Source organism: Meriones unguiculatus, chromosome 8, assembly GCF_030254825.1.
Source record: "Meriones unguiculatus strain TT.TT164.6M chromosome 8, Bangor_MerUng_6.1, whole genome shotgun sequence".
Classification (NCBI taxonomy): Eukaryota; Metazoa; Chordata; class Mammalia; order Rodentia; family Muridae; genus Meriones; species Meriones unguiculatus.
In genome coordinates, this window is record NC_083356.1 from 63,507,941 (window position 1) to 63,526,008 (window position 18,068).

General features: G+C 42.5%; 1 protein-coding gene across 5 annotated transcripts in view; it reads left to right on the top strand.

Moving 5' to 3' along the window:
* The window catches only part of Ncald (neurocalcin delta), a 357,449-nt gene that overhangs the window by 258,843 nt on the left and 80,538 nt on the right, over positions 1 to 18,068 (top strand). The window contains exon 1 of one of the 5 annotated variants that reach the window (XM_060389581.1): positions 17,114 to 17,295. The exons of the other annotated variants lie outside the window; for them this stretch is intronic. The gene's annotated coding sequence lies outside the window, so the exon portion shown is untranslated. Of the gene's footprint in view, positions 1 to 17,113; positions 17,296 to 18,068 lie in introns of those variants that run through there. 5 annotated transcript variants of the gene reach the window in all.

Here is an 18,068-nt window from a genome sequence, read left to right on the forward strand (position 1 = left end):
TTTTATTAATTAAATTTACATCTCAGTCATAGGCCCCTCCTTTCTCTCTTCCCAGCCCCACCCTCCTTCCTGCATCCTTCCTCCCCAATTCCTCAGAATAGGGAGGTAGTCCTCCCTACCCAGACACCCCAGCTCATCTATTCGCATGAGGACTGAGTTAGTCTTCCTCCCCTGTGGCCTGGCAGGGAAGTCCCATCATGGGGAAGTGATCAAAAAGGAGGCAACATAGCCCGTGTCAGAGATATCCCCCACTCCCCTAACTAGCAGGCCCACATGAAGCTTAAGATGCCCATCGGCTACTTATAAGTAGAGGGCCTAGGTTCAGACCATGCATTGTCCTTGGTTGGTGCGTCAGAGAAAGAGAAATGGTGGGTGGGCCATCTCTGTAACAAGCTGCAGACCTAAATCAGAAGAGGCCTCCAGGAGGATATGATGGGGACTCTAGCTAAGACTCCTTATAGCAGGGGCCATGGAAACTTAAGAGGATGTCCTTTATCTAGACAAGACTCCTAGTGGACAGAGGAGATTACCACCACAAAACCTCAATCCAGAACTTACCCTACCTACAAGAACCTGCAGAGACAAAGATAGAATAGACAGAGCAGAGATTGAGGGACTGTCCAACCAATGCTGGGCCAAACCCTAAGATCCACTCCGTGGAAGAAAGCCAACCCTATTACCATTAGTGATACTCTGATACGCTTGCAGACAAGAGCCTGCCAGTTGTCCTCTTAGAGGCTCCACCCCAACAACATCTTGAGACAGATACTGAGACTCACAGTCAGACACTGGGCGAAGCGCAGGAAGTCTACTAGAAAAGGGGAGAAAGGGTAAATGGACCCAGAGGTGACAAAAGCTCCACAAGGCCGTCAGAGCATTTAGGGATTTTTTAAAATGTCACTTCACGGCCTTCTATCTAATCCCTTATTAAAGTAAATAATATTTCCATGATCTAGACATTTTGCATTTATTTCTGTTAATCAGAAGGATATCCTGGTGGTTTGCAAAGTTTGACAATTATGAATAAGGCTATGTAAACAGTCATGGCCCAGTACAGCAGCAACCATACAGGCTTGCTCCTTGATTTCCAGGCCAGTGATTCTCAGTACTGTGGGCCACACAGTACTTTTGCTCTTTAACAGTTTCATACATGCATACAATATACCTTGATCATTTTCACTCCCAGCTCCCTCTTCCTATGCTTCCCATGAAGGTGCAGCCCCACCAAGATGTTTTTGTGAAGCTAGTTTTGGTGACGGTTGTAATAAAATTTGTGCTAGAGTCTTTCTCCTTTGCATCTGGATGCTCGATTGCCCCAGAACCCAAAGCCTCATTCGCAGTCGGCAAGGGCTCTAGCCTGACCTACATGCCTATCGCGTAGGAGGTTTGTTTCGGAAAGACTACCATTGCTCCATTTTACTGCTGTTTGGTCAACGGGCTTTATGTGTGAGTCTATTTGCAAGGCCTGCACTCTCCTCCCACTCTCCTCATCTGTTGTTTTGCCACCAGCACATTGGGAGGGGCTTTAGGTCTTGACCTCACTCACCTGCAGTTCCAACTTTTGTTCTTTTCCTTCAATATCAAGCTGGCTATGCTAGGTCTATGGCTTCTTTGGATGAAGTTAATGACCCCTTTGGTGACAGCCCATGAATTTGATTGGATTCTATTGCATTTCTATAGCAGAGTTTTTAAACTTTTCCTATTTGCAGCCCCTTTCACCAAAGAAATCTAAATGTGACCCAGGTCTCTAGGTATACAAACCAAACATTTAAAGATTTAAAAATTGTAAAGAAATTTATTTTAAAAATAATTTCTTGGCACACAAAAATTATACCATTCATGTAATATAAAAGCAAATTTATTACTGAGATTAATGTTCTTGTTTATTTTTACAAAAAAAATAAGTCTTGGCTGAATATTTGATACTGCAGGGGTAGAATATCTTCAAAATTTTTGGCTAATTAATATTTTGATTTTATGATCATCAATGCTGATAACACTGCATTGCATAAATATATAGTACAAAATGGCAGATGTTTAAGGCCATTTCAGAAATTGGCAGGAATTCTGTCTTAATCCTAAGCCAAATATCCACTTAAAGATTTTAATGAAAATCAGGTCAAAAATTCAAACAGCAATTTTTAAAAATTGGACATTGAAACAAAATTCAACCCAAAGATACTCTGATTTTATATATGCCGAGGAATAATGGCAAGAAAATATTCAGGCTTTGTGTTCTGTAATTAAATCATTATTTTTCTATAAGAGCAAAAAAAGAGACTTCGTATTGAAAAATCTTGTATATACACTAACATCACTGCAGTTCATTACCTGCAACAGCCTTGAATCTGGGCTGAATTGTCCCAGGCGGCGATGGTGCTGCGCTGGGTGACAGCACGTACAGTGCAGACGCACATGCTGGGTGCTGAGGACCAGGCCGCAGGGATATCACAGGGTGGGGTCAAGGTATTGGCAACATCACCTCTTGTTACAGTATTTGGAATGTCTCTTCATCAGTTCTTTGACTCTAGTCACTAGAGTTTTACCGTTTTCCTCATACTTTGTACATACTTAGTTATACTGATACCTAAGTATTTCATTTTAGTGCTAATGTAAATGATCTTGTACTTTTTTATTTCAAACTCTACATGTTCATTAATACATAGAATATAAGAAAGCAGTCTGCGTTTGCATGTTAATCTTGTTTGTGTCTCACAGCCTTGCCGAGTACTACTCCATCCCAGAAAGAGCTTGCTGATTCATCTGATTTATTTTATTTTAGTTTAGTTTAGTTTAGGTTTTGGTTTTTCAGGACAGGTTTCTCTGTGTAGCCTTGGCTGTCCTAGAGTTCACTCTCTAGACAAGGCTGGCCTTGAACTCAGAGATCTGCCTGCCTCTGCCTCCCAAGTGTTGGGATTAAAGGTGTGCACCGCCACTGCCTGGCTTCCATCTGCATTTTTGTTACACAGGATCAGGCTATCTGCAAACAGATATCTTCTTACTCTCAATGCCTCTTTCTTTTCTATTGAATTAGTTAGTTTTCCTAGTAACACTGGAGGGGGGTGATAGGCCTTGTTGCTGATGTTGGCAGGGAAGCTTTAGCAGCACGCCCTGGAATGTGATGCAGCTACGGATTATCTGGCATTATTCTCACGGAGTTAGGAAGGCTTTTGTGAGGAGGAGGCCACCGTGAAGGAGTCACCATTGGAACAAGAATGAAGCAGAGGCAGCCAAGGCAAGACTAGAGGGCAATGGGGCACATGGCTGGGAGAATGGATGTCATCCCTTCAAGCAGTGCCTTGCCTGATTGATTTTGGAATGAGATACATTGATAAACCAAAGGATCTGGCAGCTCTTACAGGAACCTTGTAGAACAACTTATATAAGCTAGGACACACTGGTTTTTTACCAGTGTGGTTGGCCGACAGAAGTACACAGCCTTGTCACCACAATGAATTGTCTGTCCCATCCCTATTTCTATTTTTTACCTTTTCTGTTCTTACTATTCTCTATTTCTATTTTATGTTCTGAAAGAGTTGGTTGAAATTCATACCCTTAGGTACTTGATACTGAACAGAAGGCGCACAGTTTACTGCAGAATGAGAACTCCAAGTCTGAAAGTCATCAGCCTCAATGAACTGCCAACACTTTATTATCAAGTAAAAGGGTGGCTCCTCATCCCCTCAAGCTCTTGCCTTCTTGTCTTCTACCTAAACAGACTCTCCGGAGTAGATCCCCAGGGAGACCCCCTAGGGACCAGCCTCTTGAGTACTTGCTTAAATCAACTTTAAGCCCACACCTGACCAGACCTCTTTGCAGCAGCCTCAGAATATGGAGTCTCCCTTCTCAAGCCCAAAGCATGTCTAGTTCAGCCCTGTTGTGATAAATATCTTACAAAAAGGAGCTTGGAGAGAATGTGGCTTGTTTTAGCTCACAAGCCCAAGGGAACAGCCACAGAATGCAGGAAGACAAAGCATCTATTCACATCCCATCTCATCAAGAGTGGAGACAGAGTGAAGGTGCTTAGTGCTCAGCTAGCTTCCCAAAGCCCCAACCAGGGAGTGGTCTTCTCCTGTCACTGAAGGCAATCAGAGTCAATCCCCTGCAGCGATGGGTCTCAATCTTCCTACTGCTGTGACCCTTTAATACAATTCCTGATGTGGTGGTGACCCCCACCCATAAAATTATTTTTGTTCATACCTCACAACTGTAATTTTTCTACTGTTATGAATCTTTAACATAAATATATTTTGAGATAGAAGTTTGCCAAGGGGTTGGGATCCTCAGTTTGAGAACTGCAGCCCCATAGATATGGCCAGAGGTCAAGCTGACCCAGACAATCCCTCGTTGGGACTGTTTTCCTAGATGATTCTCTATTGTGTCAAATCAACAATTAAAACCATCATACAAAAAAAAGCATTTTCACCTTTTAATATGATCATCTGAAATATTGTTTTTGCCTATTAATGTGATTGACGACATAAACTGATTTGAAAATCCTGAGCCTCACCTGACATCTTACTTGCTTCTTGTAGCATATGATTCTTGCAGTGCTGTTAGATTGGATATGCTAAGATTTATTTGAGTATTTTTATAACTGTATCCATGAGAGGCATTGTTCTGCTGTTTTCTTGTAAGGAATTTGGTTTTAGGGGTAACATGAATTCTGCTCCTATCCTCTAAGGTGTACAGAGACTCTGTGTAACTTCTTCCTTGCTTACTAGTGAAAATATCTGGGCCTATGCATTTCACTTAGAAAGATTATTGATTATTGATTCATTTTTGTAAATATGAGCTATTCAGATTATATATCCTGATAGCATTTTCCAGAGATATTTTCTGAGCATAAATACTTTCAAGCCTTCAACTAATGTAGTAGGGATTGGGTAGGTTGCAAATATTTTGGCTGGGCAGGAGGTCCTTAGTTGTCCTATGTTCAGGGCATCCGGGAACCTCCACCCACCAAGCTGGGAAGAATGAATGAATGAATGAATGAGTCTGGAATGGGTGGGGTTTTCAGGATCCTGGTCCAGCTGGGAGTGCTGCGGGGAGAAGGTCTTCCCCTGAGTTTTTAGTGTTGCGGCTCTTTCAAGAGCTCGAGTCCCACCAGTGGACAGGTTCATGGGTCCCAGTAGTGAATGTCTGGAGAGGGAAAGCCCTCTCCAAAACAGCTCCTAAAGCGTAACAGTCCAGTGAAACAACATTTCTCAGACAATCTTCAGTCAAACAGCTTATGCCCACTTATTTGAAGTGGATGAGAGGTACATGTGAACTTTGGGAAACAGGAAGGGATTCCAGAGTGTGTTGTGGGATGCTAGTGACTCTATTTGGATCCAGGTGTCTGGCTACGTGACTACCTGTGACCACCTTGAGAATTGCGGGTGGGGGCCGCAGGTTATATGCCCTGGGCATGCACGGAAGCAGACAGGGAATAGTCCTACTCCTACCAGTCTCAGAGTGAGATTTCTGGTCTTAGGTGTGAGGTTTTCGGGGTTTGGGCAGTCTTTGACATCACTCTAGTCCGATGCATGTTTTCTCTGGTCACCCAGCCTTCATGCCCTACACTTACGTGGTGCTCTACCGTGTGCTCCTAAAGTTTCTATGGTATACTAGAGCAAGCTAATAACAGAAGGCATTTTTACATGTCTAGTTCCTGGGAGTAGCCATGTGGCATACAAGTCTTCCGTGTGTTTTACAGACTGTCCAGCCTGGGAACGTTTTCATAGTGCTTTATCTGCTAATAATAAAACGTCTTTTGCTCTATAATTAGCATGCGTTACCTTTAGAAATGAGAAAAGAAATTGTGGAAAGCCTTATTTTAAAGTCTTCTAATTCGCCTTTGAATCAGATGACCTAAGTCCATCTGATTCAAGTCCAGCAACTTCCAGCACTGCTGACCTCATGTTATACAGGGGCCACATTGTCCCCTTGTTACACTGGCTTGCAAAATGCTTCATGAAGGCAAGTCTGTAATCCTAGCTACTTCTGAGACTGAGGCAGGAGGATTACAAGTTCAGTGGTTGCTTGTGCAATTTAATGGGACCCTGTGTCAAAATGGAAGGGTGGAGTGAGGGATGTAGCTCAGTGGGAGAATGTTTATGCCTAGTAAGTACAAGGGCGTAAATTCAATCCCACTACAAAAGTAATAAAAAAAGACAGAAAGAAAGGAACGAAAGAAAGAGAGAGAGGAAGGAAGGAAGGAAGGAAGGAAGGAAGGAAGGAAGGAAGGAAGGAAGAGAGGCAACAAATTGAAAATGTTCCACAATGCCCTGGTTTATCATGCACACTTACTCATTAGCAGTCATCCAGTCATCCATCCTATGCTCTCTTTCTGTTCTGGTAACTTACCCAGCTATAGCTCATGCCCATGGTTTTATACACAATCTTCTATACTGAGAAACAGTTCATTATCCGTGTTCTGGGGAGCCCTTCAATGAAACCCCAAGCTGGCTTAGATCCTCTCAGGCTGCCACTGGGCACTATCTTTCTGTATCCATCATCATTTAGCAAATGTTGACGTTTTCAGGGCCTACAAACCTCCACATGGCCAAGGTCTGTGTGTCTTTTTTGTTTAGCACCTTATGCTTCAGCTTCCCAGAGGGTACTGTACACAGAAAGCACAAGAAGTTTTAAATGAATGTATAAACTGAGTTGGTGATGTCCAAGGTCTGTTTACATTTCTGAGGTGTTAGAGGAGCTAATTGTGCAAAGGACACACACACACACACACACACACACTGATTTTATTAGTCACTTTTGCTTTTGAGTAAGGACCATCTTCTCAAGGTGGCTGAGACAATGCTGATGTGGTGCTCAAAACCTAAAGGGGGATCACAGGTCCTCAGAGCTTCCTGGGGTTCAGAGAAGATGGCTGGAAACATGCTGTTTAGACTCTGACTCCACGCACCTTGTTCCTATAGAAGGTTCTGTTGTTCTCCATTCTCAGGTAGAGAGCATAATGGGTCAGAAAACTTCTCTTGAGGGTCAGCAAGGCGACTCAGTGAGGAAAACCTTTTGCCTCACAAATCTAACAAAAATGATTTCAAAACCTGGAATCTATATGAAAAGGTGGATGTAGTCCCATAATCCTAAAACTCATAAAAATGAGATGAAAAGTAGAGACAGTAGAATTACTAGAAAGCTCATGAGCCAGCTAGCCAGGAGCACACAGCCTGGACGAAGCAACATGATGGAGAGAACCTGCTCCGACAGGACCCCTCCACACATGCGCTAGGAGCTCATGTACCCTCTCCACACATGCGCTAGGAGCTCATGCGCCCTCTCCACACATGCACACGAGACTAATAACACTACTAGAAGTATGTACAAATACGTACATTTTAAATACAGATTCTTCCATTCATCTTGACTTGAGACTTCTCTTTATTTAGTAAAGGACCCTTCCAACTAATTTCCCACTCTCATCATTTCCATCTTGAAGTAGAATTTTATAAGAAAATTCTTTTTAAAAACTGTTTAGAGAAAAAGCATTGGTAATCTAGTAGTTTGCATAGCTGTCTTCAAAGCAGTTGACATGGCTCAGTTTCCAGCCAGCACACTTCTAAAATGTTGTGCCAAGTATTTGCAGCACACACCTTTAATCCCAGCAAAGGCAGGCAGATCTATGAGTTTGAGGCCAGCCTGGTCTACAAAATGAGTTCTAGGACAGCCAGGGCTATAAAAGAGAAATGCTGTCTTGAAAAACAAACAACAAAAACTAAACAAGAAAACCCGCTTAAAGAAAAGGCTATACCAACTCTTGTTGCTCTGGGAGATAGTTTTACATTTCCTGTCTCTGGCACAGGTGAGTACCCTGACTCTGAGCTCTTCTTGTTGGTGAAACTGCTAACATCATAGCCAGGCTCAGAAAATCGGGACAACTTTATGTACCAGAGCTTGGTAATGAGCGTCTCAGGTTCCTGGAGGAAATCAGGCTGCAGAATCATCAGTAAGGAGCTTGATGGCTTCGAAGGTGGTTAGGAATGGGCTGGAATGAAACTATTCAACTCCACAGATGACCATTGAATGACCACATGACCTCTTGAGAGAGAACTTAAATCTTAAAAGTTTATTTGATTGATGATATTTATGTTTTAAACATCACACACACACACACACACACACACGTGACAGATGTAAAAACTGACATGGCCTCCAGGAAGGCTTGACAAGAGGATTCCTTGGGACAGCTCAGATATGTACCACTCCATCCTTCTGGGCACAACTCCTGTCCTGCAGTGTTGGTCAGACCTTGTGTGGAGATGATAGAGGCACAGCCTTGAGCCTGAAGAGGTGGCTCAGCAGTTAAGAGCACTTGCTTTTCCTGGATTCTGTTGCTAACAGCTACTTGGTGGCTCACAACTACCTAAAACTCCACTTCCAGAGGATCTGACATCCTCTTCTGGCCTCTGCTGGCACCAGGGACACACGTGATGCACAGATATACATGTAGAAACACACTCACCCAAACCTTCAAATGGCATTAAATGACACAGAAAAAACACAGCTTAGTTTTGTTCCGTTTGCTGTTTGACAATAACCTTTGACCTGGGATACAAGAAAACCGGTTCCTGAAAGTATTGTTACTGCGCTACAGCTGGGCACTCTAGAATCAGAGGACTCATGTGACAGAACCACTAATGGCTTCCGGGCAGCCCTTTGTCTCAGGGAAGCTCCTGTAAAGCACTCACCAACTCTGAGTGGCTTTGCTCCTAGATGGAAGGGCCACCCCCCTCCCCTGAAACCTGAGGTCAAGTCACACTTTCTTAGACTTTCCCTACTAGCTCCTGCAGGCAAGATCACCTTCATTTCCGCGGCATCATCCCCACCATGATGTGCCTGTGTTCATTTCCTGCAGTGGCTGTAACAAACCCCTGGGAAGCCACAGCTCCAGGGAGCACCACCGTTTATGTCACAGGTCTACAGATCCAGAGCTGAGGTCTTGAGCTGTGTTTCCGTACACTCACTGTTCGATTCTAGGAGCTGTCCTTACTGCTTCCTGGCCCCTTTTCCCATCTTCAAAGCTGAAAACATTTGGCAAGGCTATGTGGTCTGAAAATCCTATTTTAAAGTCAGCTTTCTGGTTATCTGAATTCCTCTTTTCTATGAAAAATAGTATCTTCATAAATTTCAGGGATAAGGGTGGGAGCAGAGGAATATCCATGTAACACGTTGCCCAAACAGAATAACTGAAATCAGCAGCCGAATGATCGGAAGAGGAAGGCTACTGACCCTAAAGTCCACACCCTTTAGACAGACGCTTTCTGAGAAAATACATTTCTTTCTGAACGTAACTTTTATAATCATCAGAATACATAAGCTTTGATTGTCCTGTTTGTTTTGGTTTTTTTGTGCAACATCAAGATTTCTTAATTTTTTAAATTGTTTTGTGTGTGTGTGGGGGGGTGCTTTTATGTATGTCTGTGTACCGAGTAAATGCTGTGCCCACCAGAAGAGGGTGTCAGATTCCTTGGGACTAGAGTTACAGGCAGTTGTTAGACACTATGTGGACGCTGGAAATCACACCCAGGTCTTCTAGAAGAACAGCCAGTGCTCTTAATAACTTGAGACATTTCTCCAGCTACTACGCTAGGATTTTTAAATGCTGGATCTTACTGAAGTAAGACTTACATTTGTTGCCATGTTCAAACACTTGTTTTATATATATGCCTGTGTAAATGTCATTGCTTTGTGCATATGCCTTCTCAGGGGATTGAAACTCTTATGATTCTGTCATAGTCATCTTTGTCTCTAAACTCAAATTAGATTTAAATGTGTCTTTATTAAACTTTTATACCCACTCTTACTTTTTTAATTAATGGTTGCAAAATTATCTTTTTCCATCTTTTGTAAGTAAAACTTCAACATGTACCAGCAACTGTACTTAAAGCAAGTTTCTCATAGACAGCATATTTCTGACTACTTTTTGAAAAGCATAATCAACTAATTTCTGTCTTTTATATTATATAGCTGTACCATTTATATTTAATATGACTACTAAAGTAAAGACTAAGTTTGCTGTTTGCTTTTTTGCTTTCTGTTCTCTATGGTTATAGTTTGTTTTGTTTTCTGACCTTTCTGTGAGTTGCTAAACACTTCTCTAGAATTCATTGTGATTCACTGAGTGTTTTTAAGCAGGTCTCTGACTGTAGCCCTTCTTATTGGCTCCAGGCCTACTTTATATGTGTGTGATTCATTACACTTTACTGTGTCCTTATCTTACCAATCTGAATGACATGCAGAAACATAATGTCCTTTAATTTTTTATTAGCTTAAACATTCCCTGTATCTCTCTCTCTCTCTCTCTCTCTCTCTCTCTCTCTGTGTGTGTGTGTGTGTGTGTGTGTGTGTGTATGTGTATGTGTGGATATATATATATATTATCAGCAGACCAACAACCCAACTGCTTATAAATTACAGGTGATTATTGGGGCTGGAGAGGTGGCTCAGCTTTAATTGCTTCCAATGTCAAACATAATTTACAAAACTTAAAAGTAGAGAGAAGTCTATTACATTTACCTGTATTTTGATTTCCATGTTTTTTTTTCTTCCTTTGTGACATTCTAGTATCCCTTTTGATGTGCCTGTTTGTTTGTTTCTTGTTTTTTTTGTGTTTTTCTTCTTATTAACAAGTCACTTTGCTGTGGTAAACCTGTAGGTAACAAATTATTTCAGTTTCTTAATCATTTGAAGATCCCTTAATTTCATTTTTATTCCTGAAAAAAATCTTTTTCCTGAAGATAAGATTCTCCACTGAGTTATTTTCTTCCAGCAACTGAAAAATGTGCTACTTCCTTATCGCTGTCTTAATTTCTAAGGAGAAACTTGCTGTCATTTTAATTGTTTCCTTTTAGGTGAAGGGGTCACAGCTCTATAGCACCTTCAATTTTTTGTGTCCTTGTTGTATTTATAATTTTTTCTTTCTCAATGTTGTTTTAATTTGGCTTTAGTATCAGAGTCTTAATTACAGTGTGACATGATCCCATTAGATATAGTTGGTCCCATTTGGAGGTTTTGGTTTGCTTTTGTCTTCTTGAGTCATTAAAGTTCTTATTCCTGCAAAATTTTAGCTGATTTTAGTCATTTTGTGTTTAATTAGCCACACCAGTCCTCTGGGCCCTCCGAGGACTCTGCCGTGTTCTTTATACCGTTGTGAGCAATCTCACGGGTCTGCAATGGTGGTCTTCCTTCTAATATTCACTTACCTTGGGAACAGAAGCCCCTCTTAGTTTCTTTTTTAAAGGACATTTTCTACAGACACACACACAAACATACACATATATTTTAATCAGCACTTATTTTCTTACATGAGTAATTTCAAAGTTTATTGTTCTATTATTGTTGAGGAAAAAAATTGAGACAGATTCTTACTACATAGCCCTGGCTGGCCCAGAGCTCACTATCTATATCAGGCTGGCCTTAAACTCACACCTCTGCACCCCTAGTGCCATCATGCCATCTTTAGAAGTTAACACTTCATGTCTTTTTAAATTCAATGTGTTGTTTGCCTTACTGATTTTAGTATTGTAGTGAAAGCACTGGAGTGTTTTCCCCCTTTATTTTGGTGGTCACAGTGTCTATGTGGCATTTTCTTTGTAGTTGTCCAGTTTAGGGTGTACAGCATTTACTGAACCTGACTTTTGTTTTTGTTTGGCCACATGGTGGCTCACAACCATCTGTAATGGAATCTGAGTCCTTCTTCTGGTGTGCATGAAGACAGAGCACACATATAGAAAATAAATTAATAAATATTTTAAAAAACAGTGATTATTGCATAGTTCTAGAGGCTGGGGAGTCTAAAATGAAGGTGCCAGCTCATTCATAGAGGATACTGTAACTGCGTTCTCACATGGTGGAAGGAGCACCCTAGTCCCACCCACAAGGGCTCTATGTTCAGGACTCAATACGCTTCTAAAATACTCACTTCATAAGATTTTTCACCTTAGCATGAGGAGTCCAACACAGGAACTTTGAGAAGACATAACTATTTAACTTGTAACATTGAGGACATCCCAATATTATCTGCCTTAAATAATGTTTGTGTGTGCACTCACGAGCATGCATGCATATGTGTGCGGGCATGTGCCTGTGTGTGTGATTGGTGTGTGAACATGAGTGTGTGCAGGTGCAGGTGTCCGTGTGTGCACAGGAAGGCAGCAATCTTCTGTCACTCGCTGCATTATTCCGTTGGGGCACAGTCTCCTGCAGAACCTTCGGGCTTTCTGACTTCCAGTTAGGCTGGTGGCCAGCAAGCCCCAGCACCCCCCCTTCCCTGCCTTCTCTCCACATGCTGGGTTACACATGGAGCTCTTTTAGGGCTTATGTGCTGGGTGTGTGCTGTGAGCACGTTTACACACTGAGCCATCTCCTAGTCCTGGGAATCGGAATTCCTAAGTGATGTGGGGGCTTTAAAAATTCTCAGAAACTGGAGATACAAAAACCAAACAAACAGAACAAAAGAGAGGGGACCCCAGGTCTGGCCGGTCTGCCTCCCCAAGCCTCTGCTCATTCCCAAGTAGACTAAGGTGACCTATCCTTCCTTCCAAGGCTTTGCTGGTCTGAGAGGCCCTACTGTGAAAGGACAAGCAGGGAGAGCACAAAAGGGTAAAACAGAGGCAGCTTTTCTGGTTCTGGTGACTCAGGAGACAAAATGAAAGTTTTAGATCCTCCAATAAATGGGAGTGTTGTGGGTAGCTTAAGTTTTCAGGTCTCATAAATGAAAGATTGAATCCTAAAATTAACTGAAGACAGATAAATGAGGCCTTACAGAGCCAAGGCTCACCCTCAAATCATCACAATACTTAATTTTATTAAAGTAATTCCTCTATTTTCATTTCCCTCCAGAGCTCATAACCTCTCTCTTTATTATAATCCCATCTCTTTATTCAGATGCCATCCAGGGACCCTGAAATTTTTCACACATCATTTCCAAATCAGTTCAAAACTCCCGAAGCAGCCACAGAAATCATCTGCCAACCAAGGTCTATAATGGAAACAATGGGCAGTAGAAACAGGCCCCCAAGCTCCTTGTCTGTAGTCAAGCAAGGACATGGGCATACTTAATATGTAACATGGGGACTTCTATATATACACGTGAGACTGAGGCTGGAGAGGCAGCTTGGTAGCTAAGAGGACCCAGGTTCAGTTCCTAGCACCTGTGCAAGGTGTCACAACCACCAGTAACTCTGGCACAGGCCCTGTGGGCACCACACTCACATACAGACACACACACTTGAAAAAATAAAAATAAACTCCTCTAAAACAAAATCTGAGAAAGTGCACATACTAAAGTTAAATAATTGAGAAACAAGATCTTTCATACTTAAAATTTACACCTGGAAGAAATAACTTAATGTGTTATAATATTGTTTGAATACATGCTAGTCCACATGCTAGGAAACCAGCCGTAACTGTGGCTACATATGAGATCCCACAGGGACTGCAATGACTTGGGTATAATTTTATTTTTAATGTTTTTACTCTTTTACTTTACCTACTTTCTTTTATTCAAATATTTCTTGTTTCATTTTTCCCTATGCCCTATTACTCCTAGACCAAAGCTAGACTAAAAACTTTACAATTTTCAGATGCCAAAATCTGTCTTCATCCCCCTCATTAAAAAAATTTAAAATAGAAGCCTGGTTCATTTGGTAGAGTACAATGCAGCAGGTAGAAGGACCTGGGTTTAATCCCAGTACCATCAACCAATCCATCAACAGTTAAACAAATAAATAAATAGAAGTTGGGGCCTGGAGAAATGGCTTGATGGTTAAGAGCACTTCCTGCTCTTGCAGAGGACCGGAGTTCAATTCTAAGCACCCATGTTGCACAGTTGGCTGTAACTCCAGGTCCAGAAGAACTCAAACACAATGACCTCTGCACCAGCACTCACATGCACATCATTTTAAAATAAAAATGGATTTAAAAATAAACAACCCTAATGTATAGGATAAAAGCTAGCAGTCTTGGTCCTGCTATGCACCAGGCAGGCAAGTGACTCACTATGTGCTTGACTTCCTTAGTTGTGAAATGTGGAAGGAGCCGCACTTCCTCCTAGGGTACAGAGTACCTGACAGCATACATTCAGAATTCACACAGTGAGCACTTGGTGCCAGTCACAGTCTGTTACTAGCAGACACCAACCGCAAAGACAGAAAGTGAGTCAGCACACGTTACTGACTTACACCTGACTTGGCTAGGCTAACACTGATTTACTTGGAACCATCGTTGTTAGACGATTGTGAGAACTGAACAGTTTTATCTTCGTGGTTCTCCCTTCTGCCTCCTTTGGGGGCTGTACATGGCCAGGGAAAGCCTCTCTCTTCTGTGTCAGTAGAAAGGGGAAAGCATTCTGTCTTCCTGTCTCTCCGCATTCCTTCCCTCATCCATGAGTCATTCCTCACTGAGTGAGTCCTTGCTGTGTCTTCGTTCTAACCACTGGCATCATGACAAATAAGATCCCTGCCCTGAAGATCTTCAGACATGCATCAAAGCTGGACAGATAAACAAGGACTGGCAAACACAGTCAGCCCCCTGCCCTGTGGCAGAGTGTCAGAACTGCACTATCTATTTTCCTTGTAATACAGCAACCTTATCCATGTAGGCAGTGTGGCTTAGGGCATTTTTGTGACTTGCCCAAGGTCCAACCATAAGAGATAAGATCTGAGGCAGAGAGCTCCAAGAATAGGTACAGATCCTCCCACTAATGTTAAGACGATAGAGACAGTGACATCCCTGCCTACAAACTGGGGGTTTAAGGCTGATTAGAATTATCTGCTCACAGCTCGAAGTACGTGCTAGTTGAGGCCTGCAAACGATATTCAGTGGCCCTTACCATGTATTCCTGGAAAATCAGTCATACTAACAATAAATGGGCCTGCTCTACTTTGGACAAGTAAAATTATAGGGAGACCTGTGTTTGAGTGCATATTTTAAAATCAATGACTTGAGCATTCATCTTAAAAACGACCTGGCATTCAGAAAAAGAAGTGACACATATTCCTTCACTGTAATACAGTGTTGTGGAAGAAGGCACTTGTGTGCTGCCTGTGTTGGATTAATTAGCCAAATGTCTGATCCCCAAGGAGATAAATGCTATAGTTTTAACCCTGCAGAAGGCCACTAGCTTCCTTTTTTGTAAGCAAAAATCCCAATCCCATGTGGTTTGCAGAGGACTGTGGAAGGCAGAGGGATGGGTGCTTGCTGTGGGAAACAGGTCTTCCTGTACCCTTTTCTAGTGGTGAATAATGGTCTGCTGGTTACTACCAGTAATTTAAACCTAAGTCTGTATGCAGCAACACTTGATTACAAAAGTGATAAAGACTCAGGATGAAGATATACTAGGTTTTGCAGGTTTTCAAGTGTTTAAAGTCCTGAAATGTAGAGGTTTCTGAGAATTTCTTGCTTCAGAGGATGTCACCTACTGGTGGAGGGTGACATTGCAGTTTTGCTCTCTAAGTTAAACTATAAAAAGGAGAAACAATTGACTAGCCAGCACAGCTTCAGAGCCTGGGCAGGGATTGGGAGACAGCCGTCGGGAGAGCTTGGTCCCTGGACACCTACAGGTTCTCTGCCTTCTCTTCCCCCAGACCCGTCATTAGGACCCACACTTCCAAACAGAGAGCCAGAAATATACATAGAATGCAAATCTGGGAAAGAGAGCTGTTGTTTAAATCTGCCCCTTATAAGGCATCCAAACTTACTTACATAGACACTAGGTTCAGCTGCTGTCAATCAAACAAGGAGGTACGTTCCCAACTATCAGTCTGAAATTAAAGGATCTTTCTTTATAGTTTCCTTTATGTTTGTCAGGTTATAATCAATAGTATCAGAAAAGTAATTTCTAATAAAATTTCATCTTCTCTCTTCTCATCTTGACTTCTAGCATGGAAGTCAAGTATGATAAAGAAAATGGTGGACTGGGAAGCTTCCATGGCCAAGCAGATTGGCATTAGTTTTGTAAAAAGAAGCAGTTTCTGGCTCTACTAAAGAGGTTTCTGCGACATAAGTATAATTTTACCAGTGGGCCCCAGAGCTACTCATATCTTTTGTGTGTGTGTGTGTCTGTCTGTAGTCCTAATAACCCATAATCCAGGCATATAAAGGTCTTTTTAGAATAAGCTCTTTCTTCTCCCGGCTTTTGGTTCCCTTGTCTTTTGAATGAGTCCACATTTTCTAAATGGGTTTCTCGTAGTTCCTTCCTATGGGTTTCATTTAATTTTATTTAATTGGCTTCCTGTTAATTAAGAATGAGAATTAACTGGGTCATAAGCATGCCCACAGAGCTAATGGTAAGCTGAAGTGGCCCTGAGGGAAATGCAGCTGTAATTTGGGGACAGGTGGGCTGGACCTTGGCTCCTCTGCTCTGGGCTCCACTGGACCCGGCGTCTGTGGGATGTGGAGCCATTCACTCACTGAACATGAACCTCCCTCAGTCTGTTATGGGTCAGAGAACTGTGCGAGGCAGAACTTGGTGCCTGCAATGGGGTTGGTCCCTTTACTCAAAATCACTGGGTCACTTTAAAGCTGTGCCATTGTGGAAATGTTCTGCCATCATTTTTGCGTTGAGTGTTAAGCGGCATGTGCCTTGGATTTATCTTACCTGCTTTCTAGATCATCTTTCCTGCCAGGGTCCTTGCACTGTTCCATCCTTCATCAACATGCTCTCAGTACACTGAGGCGGATGCAGTTTTAGAAGCAGTTCTCTATCGGTACCCCTTGAAAGCTTCTCCTTCTGTTTGTTTACAGTGGGATCTAATTCACTAAGAAAATCACCGATGGATGTTTTCAGTTTCTTTCCTTGACTGGGGGAAGGGGCTCCATGCTGTGAGATCAGGAACACAGGTCGCAGCTGCAGCTCGTATTTTCTGGCAACTAGAAAAAGGACAGGCAAGCTTTAACGATGAAAGTTGCAGGCACTTGTGAGTCACAACTTGGGGGTTGAGGTTGCATCGGACTCTGTTCACGATGGTTTTGCACTCTGTGTGTATACACACATGCACATGTGAACACACACATCAGTGACAAATGACCTATTGAAATAATTTCAGAGCCAGTCTGTGGTTGCTACGACAACCAATGCTCTCTTGGCTTTTATCTGGCCATGTGACAGGGACTTTGACGTCAGCCAGAGGCAGAGTCTGTGGCTGAGTCCACACAGTCAAAGGCTTGTGAGAATCTGGTGGATGCTGGACCCTGCCGGGGCTGCTGCTGCCACTGCTACCGCTGCCTGCCGCTGCCGCTTCCCTGGAGCTGCAGGAGCATGGACTACTGAACCCCACAGTTCCTCGGCGTGAGGTAATCAGTTCGCTTTATGTGCAGGAGTTACGCGTTTTCACAGCCTGAGGTGGTTTCCCTCCCCTCGGAACCTCCTACAACTTTGTCTTCAAGAGCAGTTACTGATGGACCCAGCCAAAGAATGTGAGGAGGCTCCCAGTCACGAATTTCAGGCAGTCTCTGGAATTTGCTTAAATTTGGATTAATGTTTCATGAAGTGGGTTAAAATGTAATCTCCTTTCTTGTGCAATGCTTGCTAACATAAATTATTTAAAGATTCGCATTTTGCAGCGTGAGCCAAATTTGCTCCCTCGAATTCCAGGAATCCTCCTTCCGTATTGTGCGGGGTCTAATAACTCCAGCACCGCCTTGCAGGGAGCAGCTAACTTTTCCTTGTTGTAGTTGCTGATTCTGCATCAGCCTTCAGCAGTTTGGAATTTGGTTTCTGTCTCATTTGCAGGGTGTATAATTAGCAACAATGGGAGCAGTAAAAAGTTGTGATTATTGTTGTAAAAAGGGCTTTTGGTACTCTGTAAGCACAAGGAGAAACTGTCAACAGCTTCCTGTTTAGAGAAAAAGAATCTGCAATATGCCAAAGAAGTTGAGGAGGGACCTTTACATTCATGTGTGCGTAGGTGGTTGTTCTGTGGGTGTTATTGCAAAGTGCTGGTTTTCTGTGGCCTTGTCTGAAAACCCTGGGGTGAAGAGGAGGGGCTGGGTGGCCTTTTTTTCTAAGGAGTACTGTAAGCTGGTTCTGATCTTTATTATTAATTAAAATAATTATCTGGGGAAGA